Below are 15,192 nucleotides of genomic sequence, written 5' to 3' on the forward strand. Positions count from 1 at the left end.
TCCAGGGCCTGTCCCCGCAGCAGCCCAGGCCCGGTCCCGTGGACACCTCTGGGCAGGAGGGAGACGGGTGCCCGCACTTGGCACTAAAAGGGGAAATGCAACCAGGGAGGATACTGGAGGGAGGAGGTCTCGGGAGGGAGAGGCAGGAGAGACCGTCGCAGCTGGTAGGAACCGGGGCCTGTCTTCCTCTGACTCCCGCCAAGGCCCCCGACTCGCGGCCGCAGACTCTGAGGAGCAGGGAGGCTGCCAGGTCCCACGGCTCCTGGGCCCTGGGCGGGGTGGGGGTGTGGCTCAGAGGCCTGGCTCAGCTGCCCTGAGCCGCCCACACCCATGTTCACAGAACCCCACCCTGACCCCAGCCTCCAGCTGTGGGGCTCAGAGCCTGGCTGGGGACAACGGCTGCCCACCCTGGCCCACCTCGCCGCAGCTGTGGGTCCATGCCCTCAGATCCTGCAGCCTCGTGGGGAGAGTGGCAGCCCCTCCCCGACAGCAGGCTTCAGCTCGGTCCCTGAAGGGCAGGAGCAGTGGAGGTGCCACCGCCCCCGGCCTGTCACTGGGAGCCAGCCGCCTCCTGTCCGCAGTCCTTCAGGCCCAGCACCACCCAGGCCCCGCTCTCAGCCAGCAGCCTCTGGGCCCTCTGGCTCCGGGGTCTGGCCGGGCCAGGCCCTGCTGGGACATGGGACTGAGGCCAGACCCAGTGGAGAGCCTGGGGAGGCAGGCAGGGGAATAGCTGCTGTGTGTGTCGGGGGCGTGGGCGGCTCCCCGGGGGAGGCACAGAGACAGGCCAGGGATGGTGTCCCCTGAGAGGGCAGAGGTGCTGACCGGAGGCCCCAGTGAGCATCAGGAGGGAGGAAGGTATGGAGCAGGCCAGTCCCAGGGATCTTCCTGGGGACCATGGGGCTTGGATAAGTGCACCAGCAAGGGTGCATCCCTGGGCTCTGGGCTGGGCACAGCCCCACTGCAGCGGGCTCAGGGCTGGGGAGTGCGGGTGGGAGGTCCACACTGGCACAGAAGCTCTCACCAGCCGGGCCCCCCACAGGCCTGGGCAGAAGGCGCCAGTGCAGTTGGTCCTGCAGGGCAGGGTGCCTGCTGACTCTGCGGCTGGGCAGGACCAAGAGCTGGTGTCTCCCAGCGCTGCTGCCTGCAGACGCGTCACTCCACACACCTGCCACCGTGTCCACGTCCCGCCCACACCTTCAGGTGGGTGCTTCCGTGGGAAGTGCTTCCTCTGTGTTGACACATCTGATGTCATGCACCTAACGTCACCTGCAAGGAAGTCCACAGTCCCGCCAGCTGCTGTGGGGGGGCCACGGTGCAAGGAGGGTCCAGTGTTGGCCACTGTGGGGCAGGAAGCTCCTTGAGGCCAGTGGGAGAGGCACAAGGAGGAGCTGGGGCCAGCCTGGGGAAGCCATGTCCTCACCCTCCGGAGCCCAGGATCTGGGCAGGCCCCAGGGCTGGTGGCCAGGCTGGCGAGCAGCAGGGACTGTTTTTAGCTGTGCTCAGAGGCTGGCCACAGCTGGGATCAGGCAGGCACCGTGACCTTGTCTGGGAGTCACCGGCAAGCACCAGTCCACACCCAGGCTGGTGGGGTGATGGGCAGGGACTCCAGGTCTGGGGTGGCCTGCGTGTCTCACTCCTGTCATTCCAGAGCCGGCCCCAAGCTGGGTGTGTGACAAGACTCTAGGGCATGGGCTCTTCAGGGGCTCAGGAGGGTGGGGATGTGCATGCAGCCCCTGGGTCCGAGGCAGGTCTGCCTGTCCCCCGGCATGTGGCACCTGTAGCCCGAAGTCCCCACAGCAGCCTCCTCCTCCTTGTTCTCACCTTGCTCAGCTCACCTGCAGGTGGGTCAGGATCCCCCGGGACCCCGCATGCTGCAGGGGCCTCCTGGGAGAGTGAGCTGGCCAGCCTCTGGAGCTCCCTGGGGATGCAGACTTCCTGCTCAGCACTGGCTGCTGCTTCCAGGTGGAGGCCTAGCAACCATTTCCTGGGCACCGGGCGACATGCTGGACTCTTGCTGACCTCCTCGGTGCAGGGCCACTGAAGTCAGCCAGGATCCCTGCCAGAGAGGCCTATGTCCCTGCAATGACCACATAGTGACCCCCACCTCACTGGTTCCCAACAGCCCTTGTTCGCAGCTTGTTTACCTTCCGTTCTCTCCTCTGATCCTGCGCAGCCTCAAGAGCTCAGCTTCCAGGCTCTCAGTGTGGTCTTAGGAGAAGGGAGCTGCCAGGCCTGGAGCGGCTCGCTGGGGGTGCTCCAGAGGTGAGCAGTCCTGCTCACCTCCCCCAGCTGCTCAGGACACAGAGGTGGAGGTGAGGCTGAGCACTTCCCTCACTCACCGCCCCCAGCTGCTCTCAGGACACAGAGGTGGAGGTGAGGCTCATGCTGTTGGCAGCTGAGGTTCCGGGTTCGGCCCACCTCAGCCACTTCTGTGCTGTGTGAACTTAAGACAAGTGTCAACCTTCTCTGGGACTCAGCTTCATCCCCTGTAAACTGCAGGGCGTCCAGCATCCGGTGTCCTGCGTTCTGCTGAGCTGAGGCCAAGGCGAAAGCATCCACAGAACATGTGGCTTGAACCTGGCCACGGTACGAGGTGGCACCTGCTGGCACTGTTCCAACCAAGCCCAGGCGACCAGGGCACAGCCGGGAGTATGCACAGGGCCAACAGGGCCGCGAGTCCTGCGGACACAGTCGCCACAGGGCAGGCAGGAGCTGGGACAGCTTGGAGAAGGCTCACGTCCAGGTGGCTCTGGCTCCACACCTTGGCAGCGTGGCCGGCCTGGGTGAAGCTTGGTCTGCATGGGGAGCTCCTTGGGTTCCACACACGCCTCTCCCTGCAGCCACTGAACAGAGGTCTGCCCCCCTTTAGGCTACACGGTGCCCACAGAGGCTCACTGTTAAGGAGACCTTGTCCACTGTAGAGGAGGGACTGACCCTTCCCCACATGGGAAGCTCAGGCCCAGGTCTGCAGGCCACTGCCCCAAGAGTGAGGTCCCCATCTTTCTGCCCTTCCTGCAGGGCCAGCGATGGGGTTCCACCCACCCCAAGCCAGAAAGGAAGGGCTAGCTGCACTCCGGCTCTGGAGCTGGTGGGGGGTTTCCATCTGTCCCTGATGAGTTGGGGTGCAGACTCCACAGCAAGCCCACTCTGGAGGACGCGGTCAGAGGGGTGGCAGCAATTTAGAGGGCTCCACGTGGGATTCCGGGGCCAGGCTTCCCGCGCCTCCTTTCAGGGTTCCCGGGGCCTTTCTTGAGCGTCAGCGCCCCCTGGTGTCGGGAGGCAGCCATGTGTGGCCCTGTGGGTGCAGAGCGGCTGCTCTCCCAGCCCTCAGCCCCGGGGACCCGGGGCTGCCCTGAGCCCACGTCACAGGAAGGACTTCAAGAACCTGGCTGGAATCCAAAATCACGGGGAATGCCAGAGGTTGGGTCCCCGAGGGGACAAGCCTGGGGACCCACTGTTTGTGATCCCAGGACAAACTGACCTCTGAGCCTCCTCCCAGGCAGGACTGGGCTCCAGGAGGGCAGGACAGCCAGCATTTCGTTGTGACTCCAAATTGCCCTCTGTGCCCAGCCCAGCAGAGGGTGTGGCAGGGCCTGCTGGGTGGGGCGCTCCTCAGGTGACAGGCCAGGGCCTGGGGCTCCCTCGGGAAGCTCCGGCAAGGTCTGGGCAGCTGGCTTAGAATAAGTAGTGAGGGCTGCTAAGTGTGCAGAGATGGCTTGGGGTTCTCCAGAAGCCCAGCTCAGGGCCTGGCCCCCTGGTGGACCCCTGGGCCAGAGCACGCGTCCCTGGGAAGAGGCTGGCTGGGGAGGGACGGGGAGGGCCGCCAAGGTGCAGAGGCGCAGCAGACTGGGGGGGGGGGGGTTCCAGCATTCCAGCCCGAGGCAGGGCCACCACAGTGAGCAGCAGCCCAGCCATAAGAGAGATCTGCAGTGTTCTACGCTGACATGTGACACCCTGATGTGACCATTATCACACCCACGCATTGAAATGCCACATTCTGTCACCTAAACACGTTCAATTACACGTCCATTGAAAACTCATAGAAAAAAGGGAGATGGACAAGTAGGCTAAGCATGGCCAGTAGGCACACGCGGCATCCTGGGGCCTGAGGTCGGCTTCTGTTCCTGCACAGACGGAGCCACCTGGGGCACCTCTGTCAGCTGGCGCGGGCTCCCCTGGGTGGCCGTAGGCTTGAGTGCGGCAGGCCTGCCCTTCCTGAGGCCTGGCCCCTCCTGTGTCTCCTCCCTGCTTGCAGGTCCACAAACCGCCCCTCCATGCAGTGTTATCTACCCCTGTCCCTCCCACTCTCCTCGTTACGGTCACTAAGGAACCCCCCTCAAACTAGGTATGCAGCTTGAGGCATGGCGTGGGGCGGCACTGGCCTGTGGTGTGACTCAGGAAGCTCCAGTGGGTGCCATGACACAGGGTGTGCAAGCCGCCAGCACCTTCCCTCCACAGGGGAAGGGTGTGGGAAGCAGGGTCACTGTGGACACTCGCGGCCTGGGTCTGGAGGGGAGGCTGTGTGGGGGAGGCTGTACTTGGCCTCTAGCATACAGATTTTCCTGTCGTTAAGATCAATTTGTAGGCAATGTAGAATCTGAGGATTGCAGAGAAATGTTGAGGCCAGAGGCCCCTAATCTGCCTCCAGAGGTACTGGCTTCTGGGCGTGCCCCCTGTGTGCACTGGTCGGGACCCTGAGGGGAGGTGGCCCGTTTCACCAGGGTGAAGACATCTCCTGAGCGTCTCCTCCTGTTCCTTCAAGAATCACGGCATCAGCATTTTTCTCATTAAATTCTCTCCATGGGCCTCACACCTGGGCCTCCAGGCGCCTCTTCCTGCCTGCTGTGAGCAGGCCGTCTGTGCTGTGTGCTGCTGCCTCCCTGGCTCCCTTAGGATGGGTCCCTCCAGGTGCCTGCGCCTTCTCCCTGGCGCCCACAGGCCTGTCGGTTCCAGCTGCTCTCACCTGAGCAAAGGGTTACCCACTTTGATGCTTTCAAAAGAAAAAGGACTATCTTCTACAAAACTGGGCGTGTTGTTTAGGAGGAGCTGAATTCTTGGTATTTTTCACCATATGTGTTCAATTTGGGGGGTCGACAGATCGCATTTCCCATTTGTCCTTAATTCATGACCTTTCACTCAGCAGTCCTACGAGCATCCTCTCTGTGTTCTGTTCATTGGATGTGCTTCTACACACAGGCCACTCTGTCACCACCGCTCATCTCTAGCATTTGCTCTGTGTGTGAGGAGCTGACCGTAGCTGGTGGACTGTCCCTCACCTGCCCACACGGAGAAGCCGCTCCCTCCACATTTTGGTGGATTCTGTCTGCGGGAAGCACCCAGGGGCTGGTCTCACTGATCCTTCAGATCCTTCCTTCCGTCAGCGCAGCAGGGTGGTACTGGCTTCATCCCTGAGGTTTCATTATGAGTTTTAAAGCCGAGCTGGTTCATCCCGTGTGATAACGTATGCTGCTTGTTTCTTTCAAGTACATTTTAGGAGACTTTATTTAATTCCCAAATATTTCCTTCTAAATTTGTTTTCTTTGCTAACGTGTTAAGCGTGTAGATCAGTGAAGGTCAGCAGTCTTTGGGGTCCTGGCTGCGTATCTGCACGAGGTGCAAGGCCCTGGGGAAGTGCGAGTGAGCTTTGTTGTGATCTGCCTCTCCGGCGGATCACACAGCCCTGATTCTTAGGGTTTGGTTTGCTCCTCATTGTTGTGGGATATTCAATGCAATTGTGAAACTTGTTCATGTGTTTTATTATGTGCTTTCCCAGCCTATTTAAGCCCACAGAAATTATTGGATTTCTTTCTATACCCTACTTCTTTTTTTGATACTTCTTATTAATCCTGAATTTTCAGCTGATTCTTTTAAGGTTTAAAATGGCAACAGTTTTTCCCCTTCAGCATGTTCTGAGAATTGGACACCCTCACCCCTCTGGTGAGACCTCTTCTTTTCCTTAATGACTCATTGAGTTAAATGATTGTGTAGTTGGCAAGTGACGGTTTTTAATTTCTGATTTTAAGGGTCCTTCCTCGGGAGCTCACTGTCAAGTATGTTGTGAAGTGCTGTTTTGGGGACATGGGTCTCTGCACCCTGATCCCTCTTCCAGCGAGGAGTAGCTCTCCATCTTTATCAGGAAGTCCTCTAGTGTCGCAGCACGGGGGCTTGCAAGCAGGGCCAGCTGGCTGGAGTGGAGCTGGCCCCTTCCCCTCCCCAGGCCTTGACCCACGGGCTTGGCTTACTGCTCAGCCCCTCCCCTTCCCAGGATGCCCAGAGATTCAGTTTCCATGGAAAACGCAGGGCTTTCCCTGGAATCCATCCCCACCCCTGTGCACCAGAGCCGAGGCTCACTCGCAGAATGCAGAGTGGAGGGGCCCTGCTCCCGGGCCTGCCCACTGCCCTCCCCCACCTGAGCTAGTGCAGCGGCGGTTCCTTCCCGTTGTACCAGCCACACACGGCCTCCACCCAGCACTTCCCAATTCACTGCTCATGGCCACATCCACCGCCCCCACGCCTCACAGAGCACCCTCTACAGCCCCTGCCCAGCCGTCCACAACCCCTCCACAGCCCTCCACAACTCTAGACAGCATAGACCTAAATAGCCCTGCATAATGCTCCATGGCCTCCATGGCCCCCCATGGCCCTCCATGGCCCTCCATGGCCCTCCATGGCCCCCCATGGCCCCCCATGGCCCTCCATAGCCCCCCATGGCCCTCCATAGCCCCTCCCTGGCCCCCCATGGCCCCCCATGGCCCCCCATGGCCCTCCCTGGCCCTCCTTGGCCCTCCCTGGCCCCCCATGGCCCCCATGGCCCTCCATGGCCCTCCCTGGCCCCCCATGGTCCCGCATAGCCCCGCATAACCCCGCATAGCCTTCCATGTCCCTCCATGACGCTCCATGGCCTCCATGGCCCTCCATAGCCCTAGTCTTCCATGGCCCCCCAAGGCCCCCCATGGCCCTCCATGGCCCCCCAAGGCCCCCCATGGCCCTGCATAGCCCTGCATAGCCTTCTGTAGCCCCAGGGATATGCTGCAGTCTTTCTCACACTGACTGGTGATCTCCTGAGAATGCCCAGCCTGCCAGCCTCTCCCGGTCTGACCCCTCCACTCCAGCGACACTCACAACTCTTTGCTGGAACTTGCTATGACAGAAATGCACTGGGACCTCTCTCCCTGGCCTGGGAGCAGGTGCCTGCTGCTCCCTGCTGTTCTGCCAGCTGCCTCCCTCCTCACCCAGGGCAGGGCCCGTGTCTTGACCACACTGTGCACACTCACCACCCAGGTCCCATTTCTTCCTTCAGGTCCACTGGGTAAAGTCCACTCCCTAGTCATTACACATTTGCCTCGAAGCTGTTGTCCTCCTGCCAACATCAGCATGAGCCACTCCTAAGAGCAAGGGCCAGAATGAAACCAGCCTTGCCTCTGCTGGCCCACAACCCAGCCTCACCTGCAGCTGCCCACACTGCCCCCTTGGGCACCTAAGAAGTGGACAGCTGCCGTCTTTGGGGTCCTGGCTGCATACCTGCAGATGCAAGGCCTTTGGGAAGTGTGAGTGAGCTTTGTTGCCCAGGAGGGAGGACGACCAGCTAGAAGAGGGGCCGAGCACATGAGGACTCGTGGCCTGGTGAATTCCACTCTGGCTCTGTGGCTCCTTGACGCTGAGGGATGAGGTCCTCACTGCTGGTGACTCCTCCCGGTCAGCCTCCTCTCGAGGACTCCTCTCTCGTGTGTCGGTCCTCCCAGCTCTTTCTCTTTTTCATTTTATCTGCTGTGGATCTGTCTGTCTTTCCGTGCTGTGGTCTGGATAATTTATCAACACTACTACATTTGTCTGCAGACCGGGCAGCTCAGACAACAGGAATTTGTCCCTGGAATTCTGAGGTTGGAAGTCCATGGACCAGGCCAGCAGGTGGTTCCTTCAGAGGCCTCTGCTTGGCCTGTGGGTGGCATCTTCGTGCAGGACGACCTCACACGGTCGCCCTCCCTGCATGACTGTACCCTGATCTTTCCTATAAAGACTCTGGTCCTCTGGGATTGGGCCCAGGGACCACACTTCGGTCTGCCACCTCTTTGAGGATGCTGTCACCCAGCAGTCACACTCTGAGGACCCGGGGTCAGCTTCCAAACCTGAGCTTGGCTGCACATGGCTCAGCCTGGGACTCTACCTCCCACTGGCTCCTCGAGTTCTGTTAAGTTTCAGGGCCAGCCACCTGCACAGTCATTTCTGTGTCTTATTCACATATAGCATGGGTCCTCGGGGTTTAAGTCTCTGCCATTTTAAAGTCTATTCATTTAAACCCTTTATTTTATGTTAACTTCCAAGTTGTTTATCATGTGAAGTTCTTAGGGCAATAATCTTCCTGGTTTTGGTGAAATTCGGCAGCCCCCCCCACAGACCACAGGGAGCTGAGGGGGCGGGGTGTGGGAACAGGCCTCTGGACCGCTGGCTTGGCTTCGGTTTATTCCAGACAACCCAACGACGACGGAGCTGGGGCTGATTAAATGTTACTTCCTGGTTTAGTGTTCCCTGTGGCCTAAGTCTGGGTCCCCAAAGCTCCAGGTCCAGGTCGGGTCTGTCTCTGCCTTGGGTTGGGTGGAGACAGGCTCAGGGGTAGGGGGTGAGGGTCTCCAGGCCGCTCTTAACCATCCCCTCCAAGGCTCATCCAGGGGCCACAGAATGGTGGCCAGAGGTAAGAGGTCCAGCAGCCAGTCTCTCTCCTGGGCCCAGAGCTATAGCTCCATCCACGTGTAACAACTTGGGCTGGATCCAGCTGCTGTCCTACCACCAAGGCACCTGGGGCTTGCGTGGCCAGGTGCCTGTGCGTGTTAAGCCTGGGTGAGATATGGGTGTGTGCATTTGTATCTATACTTTTTCTATAATTTCATATAAAAATGAATACAAACAAGAGACAGTTTTCACCCTTGACTTTATGATCTCTCTCCAGCTTTTCAGAATGTCGAAGGTAACAGGAGCCTGCTTCTGACACTTCTCTGGCCAGTTGTGGCCTTTCTTCCTCTAGACACTGTCACGTCCTGTCCCTTGGGACTCCTGGTCAGTCTCTCCTCCTCCTTCTCCTGTTCTTCTCTTCTCACTTACCAACGTCCTGAGGGGCAGTGGGGTGGGCCTCACTCAGTCCCAGGTCTTCAGTGACCATCTTTGTGCCGCAGACTCCTGATACCCATTCCACCTCCGGTCCCCCTGGTGAGCCAGGCCCTGGTGTGCTCCGGCCTGCCCTCGGGTTCCCTGGGCTTCACAAGCCTCTAAAACCCAAGCCTCTGGCTGAGCTGGCCTGGGGCAGTTATTCCCTCAAGAACTGGACCTGGCTGCTTGCTCCACCCCCTAGGGGCCGAGCACCCTCCCCAGACTCCACTCCAGGGGTCAGTCTGAAAGTGCTCCACACTCCCGTGGTGCCCATGTGCCCGGATGTGACTTTCCACAGTCTCTGCTCCTTGGTCCCTCAGTAGTCTAATGGAGGCAGGCCATGGGTGGAACCCCTCACACCCAGACAGACATCCACGGCCGGTGACTGGGCCCTCCAGGGACCAACCTTGCCTGGAGAGCCGAGCTGGATTCTGGGGACAGTGTGGACTTCCTTCTGTGTTTGCACAGCCCCTGTCCTGGATGACTGGGGCACCAGGGAACATGAGACTGCTGAGGGGTGGCAGCCCCCCTGGAGGCCATTCCTGCTCCCTGTGCCAAGCTTTAGTTCAGTGGTGAAAGTCACGTGCCCCATTTGCTCGGTGATGCTGTCACTTCCGCTTTGTAGACACAACATCACTGGAAGGATGTCACCAGGAGATGGGAGGATGGTTATTTTATTTTTAAATTTTTTGTGTTTCATCTGAATAGTTGTGACTTTTATTAAGATTTCTTTTTTGAAGGGTTTTCTTTGAAGCATTTGAGCTAAGGATTCTCCCTTGCTCTGCTCAGTGGAGATTCAGGAAGGCGTGGCCTGAGTCCTGCCTTGCCTGACCCAGCAGGGCTACTGGAGAGGTGTCATCCCCAGATCTACCCCGGGTGCTGGGAGTGGAGCCAGTGGGCGGACCCCAGGAAGAGCAGCCTCTGTGCTGGTCCACAGCCCTGAGTCTGATGTGTCTCTGCAGCCCAAGTACCCAGCCCTGGACCTGCGGCCCACCTGGGAAACAGGAGCTCCCTCCCAGGAAGTGGGTGGGGTCAACCCCTGTAGCCCGCCGAGAAGCACCCAGCCCTGGAGGGCGTCCTCGCAGGTCCTGTTTCCTTGGAAAAATGCTGCGCTCACAGCGTCCACTTCCTAGATGTGAGCTTCCGTGGTCAGGCAACCTCTGGGAGCCCAAAGCCTCATCTGTCAATCCAGAGGCTGCTGCCTCGGGGGTGGGGTGGACAGGTAAGGGACATGGCTCCGTGCCAGGCTCCTTTTGTGCTCTCCCCAGCAGGGCTCAAGTCTGTGTTCCCTTTCCTGTCCCCACCCCCCTGAGGGCTGGGGCAGCTTGGGCATCACCATCCTGTGGTGGGACTTGGGCTTTCCGCTGTTGGAGCTCACATGGCGCTCCGTCTGGGGCTAGGCCCCTGGAGGGGGGCAAAGCTCCCCCGAGAAGACCCCGCCCTTCACCCCCCCATCCAGCCCACTCCCCTCAGAGCAGACTCTGCTCTGGCCTCTGAGCAGTCCCTGCCCCCGCATTTGAGCTGAGCAGATCCTCCCGCAGCCCTGCATCCAGGGGATCCGCCCATGACCTCCATCTGGCAGATCCAGCTCTGGCGCCCGTGAGCGGATCCTGCCGGCTTTGAGCTGAGCAGATCCCGCCCCAGGCCCCGCCCCCAGGCTGAGGTCGGCTGAGCTGGCCCTGCCGCGTGCTCACCTGCCTTTCACTGTCTCGCCATCAACGTACTGCGGATCCCCAGCAGGTGAGGCTGCTGTTGCTGTCCCAGCCAGAGTGGAGCAGGCCCTGTGTTGCTGCCCCCTCCTGATCCGGCCTTTCAGAGTCCAGCTGTGGGAATCTCAGTGCCTGGGGCAGCCCCAGCTACCCTGTTGCACGGCCAGCCAGGAATTGGGACGCTGCTCCCCACTGTGCCCACCCAGCCTGCTGGAGCCAGGGCACATGCTGGCCCTTGCAGGCCCCACTCCATCCAGAGCCCACACCCCAGGTCTCGGGGGCTGGAGGTGTTGCTTAGGCTCAGGCCTGTTGCCCGCCCGCCCAGTACCAGCCCTGCTGCCCTGGGAGGGTCTGCCTCTCCTCAAGATGTGTCTGAAGCTCAGTGCTGTCTGGACCACCTTGACCGTACTACTGCCCTGCTGTTGGCCCTGCCTCCTTCCTCCTGCTGAGGGCCTCCTCTGTCCAGGGCATCTCCAAAGCAGTGCTGCTGCCCTCCTCCAGGCCCCAAGCCCACCCTGCTTTCCACCTTCCCAAACCTCAACTACTGGGCCGGGCAGGCCAGTGGGTGCTGTGTCCGAGCTGGAGGGGCCCTGAGGATGGGCTCCCACCTCACAGCCCAGCCCTGAGGGACCAGAGGAACAACTACCTGTCCTCTGGAGCTGGGCTTTGAGTCAGTCCAGGTGGCCCCAAGGGCCACATCCCAGGGCTTTCCTAGGCCTCACAGCTCCACATGGGACGCCTTTCCCCGCCACCAGCCTGAGGTGACCCAGCAGAGGGGCAGGACAGCCTGCTGGCCCTGCCTGTGGAGCGGCCTGTTTGAACAGGACTCCCAGAGCCCGGCACAGAGCAGGATGTGCCCAGTGCCCTCCTGGGCAGCTCCGGACCTGCCCTTCCCCCAGCCTCAACCCCTGGGCCATCTGGGTGGGGCTCTGTCAGGGCAGGACAGCTCAGGACCCAGGCAGCTCCAGATGGTGCATGTGGGAAAGAGGTCTCCAGCGCGCTGCGTCACCGGCCGAGGAAGGCAGTGGGGCTTGGGCAGGCTGCGTCCCAGCAGGTTCCAGTGCTCCGAGGGTGCTCTGATGGAGTCGATGTCATTCAGCGGGGCTGCGTTCTTGAGCAGTGACGAGCAGGAGGCTCCCCAGTTGGTGTGTGTTCTGACACCCATGGAGCGCGCCATCGCGGCACAGCACACTCACAGCGTTCCTAGGAACTTCAACTGGGAAACGTGACCAGGTCCTAAGCAGATTAAGTATGGAGCAGTCAGAAAGGCAACTGCGGTCATGGTGTCTATTCCTGAACTTCCCAGGTGGGACTGAGGGTTGGGCTGCAGTTCAGAGCTGGAGTTCAGAGCTGGCGACTGCAGTCACGGTTTGGTGGCCTTCCTTCCCGGCACCCGAATTTGATTTATATTCACATGCTGCGTAGGGGACTCGAGAGGCCTTGGAGCTTCTCAAGGTGGTAATCCTCAGACACAGAGGAGACGGCATCTGCATTCTTAAATCAGGTGGCCCTGTCCTGAGGGCAATTTCAAGGTGAGTGCTGACCAGGCATTCAGAGTGACCTCAGTGTCACAAAGGGCAGAGCCTCTCTGGGGAGGGCGGGTGCCCCTCGTCAGAGCAGGAGCAGAGCTGTCCTCCCTGGGGAGGCCTCCCCTGTCCTCGCACCTGCACTCTCTGGCACTCATATTGACGGTCTCCTTCCTTTGAGGGGGACACAGTTATTTTCCCAGAGTTACATGGAGGAGGCCAAGCAGAGGAGCAGCTTCCCTCCCTCTTCTCTGTCCCAAGCATTTATGATTCACGTATGACTCACGGAGGCCCTACTCCCTGTGCCGAGTGTGTCTAGGGCAGGTAGGTAGAGGGGAGCTGGCAGGCTGGGTGGCAAAGGCCACGGCTCCCAGCAGCCCAGTTGCTCTGGGACCACCCAGCAGGGCATCTAGCCTGTGGGGACCTTCGTGGGTGTTGCTGTAGTGGAGCCTCACAGAGCCAGGGCCTCGCAGACGGAGGATGAGCATGACCAGCTACCAGAACAGAATGCACGAGGGTTCAGAGGCACCGCACGACGCAGCCCAGCGGCTGGGAGGTCTGTGGGTTGGGCACTAGAACTGCTGGGGAAGGCCACGCTGGGGAGTGCCCAGGTGGCAGGTGGCCCTGTCCATGTGGGAGAGACATGTTGACATTTGTCCTGTGAGCATGGGCACAGGGAAGAAATGACAGATTGAACCCATGCATTCATTCCCTTCCTTTGTCTCCTTCTGCAACGCCCTGCAATGAAAAGGAAGGGGTTTTTAAAAAGGCATAAAACTCACAAAGAATGCAGGAGAGGAGACCACATCTGCATTCTTAAATCAGAAGCAGCGTTGGAGAAGTTGTCCCCAAGAAACGGGGGTGCAGAAATCAGCCAGTGGGCGTGGTCCCTAGGTTGGAGGGCCTCCCAAACACACAGCCCAGGAGGCGGAACAGACGTGCCCAGGCCCGTGGCTCACCTGCAGCCACAGGCAAAGCAGAAGTCCTGGAAGCTTCTGATCCCAGGAGAAATCCAGATCTCTGGACGGGCTCAGCCTCTTGTTGGCAGCTTTAGAAGTGATCAAAGGAGTCGGGCCTGGAACCCAGGGGATTTCTCACCACAGCAAGGGACACACAGAGCCTGGCCCGCGGCATGCAGCCTTCAAGTCTGGTACGCTGGGGAGCTCCTGCTAGACTCTGTCGTCCTGCTCATAAAGGAAAAAGCAGCACCTTCTGGAAAAGATGCAGAAAGAAGCCCCACATGAGTTTAACCTGGAAAGTTAAAAAAAAAATAGAGGCAAGCAATCCTAGAGGAGGGGTTTCCATTTCCATCCACTTATTCCTGCCGCTTCTATGCTGAGGAGAAGCTCAGCGTTGCCCAGGAGGATACAGATGCCGTGGAAAATCTCCGCCATCTGGGAAGTAGTCAATGCACTTATTAATAACCCAGGGGTCAAAGAAGGGCTCAAAAGGAAATTTAGAAAGCATTTTGACCTAGTTGGGAATAAAAACAAAATTTATAGCACAAATGTCTATTTTCAAATGAGAAAAGTCTCAAATCATTGGCCTGATCTTCCACCCTTAAGAAACCAAAGAAGTTCTAGATGCCTTCAGTAGAGGGTCTCCTGTACAGAGAATCTTGTCATCAGTAAATAGGGACAGTCTGAGCTCTTCTTTTCCTATTTGTATCCTTTAATTTCTTTCTTTTGTCTAATTGCTCTGGCTAGAGTTTCCAGAACTATGTTGAATAGAAGTGGTGAGAGAGGACATCCTGGTTTTATTCCAGGTTTTAGAGGGAATGTTTTCAATTTTTCTCCATTTAGGATTATCTTGGCCTTGGGCGTAACATACACAGCTTTTACAAATGTTGAGATATGTTCCTACTATCTCTAGTTTTTCTAGACTCACGGAGTATTTTGAGCATGAATGGATACTGGATTTTGTCAAATACTTTTTTCTGCATCTATGGAGATAATCATGTGATTCTTGTCTTTCAGTCTATTGATTTCTATATGTTAAACCAACCCTGCATCCCTGGGGTGAATCCCACTTGATCGTGGAGTGCTATGTTTTTAATATTCCTTTACGTGTGATTTTCCTTTATTTCTTAAGAATGCTTGCATCAAGGTTCATCAGGGATAATGGTCAGAAGTTTTCTTTCCTTGATGTGTTTGTGTGGTTTTGGGATCAGGGTGATACTAGCTTTCTAGGATGAGTTTGGAAGGGTTCCCTCCTTTTCTATTTCATGGGATAATTTGAGGAACACTGCAGTTAGTTCTGTTTTGAAGGTCTGGTGGAACTCAGCTGAGACTCTGTCTGGTGCTGGGCTTTTCGTTGATGGTAAAGTTTTGAAATTGTCTTCAATTTCATTGCTTGAAATTCATCTGTTTAAATTTTCTATGTCCTCCTGATTCAATCTGGGTAGGTCACATGTCTCCAGAAAATTGTCAACGATTCAAGATTTTCTATTTTATCGGAGTATAGATTTTTCAAAGTAATTTCTGATTATCATCTGCATTTAGGTGGTGTCTGTGGTGATATTTCCTTTCCCATCACAGATTTTAGTAATCTGACATTTCTCTTTCTCTTCATTAGCTTGGCTAAAGGCTTGTCAATTTTATTTTATTTTTTTCAAAGAACCAACTTTTTTCCATTGATTTTTTTGAATTTTTTTGTTTCAATTTAATTGATTTCGGCTCTGATTTTAATTATTTCTGTCTTCTACTGCTTTTGTTGTTGATTTATTCTTCTTTTTCTGGGGCATTGAGATGTAAGGTTAGGTTATTTATTTGGTAACTTTCTATTATGGTACTGAATGAGCTGAATGCGATGAACTT

The sequence above is a fragment of the Marmota flaviventris genome, chromosome 11, assembly GCF_047511675.1.
Source record: "Marmota flaviventris isolate mMarFla1 chromosome 11, mMarFla1.hap1, whole genome shotgun sequence".
Lineage (NCBI taxonomy): Eukaryota > Metazoa > Chordata > Mammalia > Rodentia > Sciuridae > Marmota > Marmota flaviventris.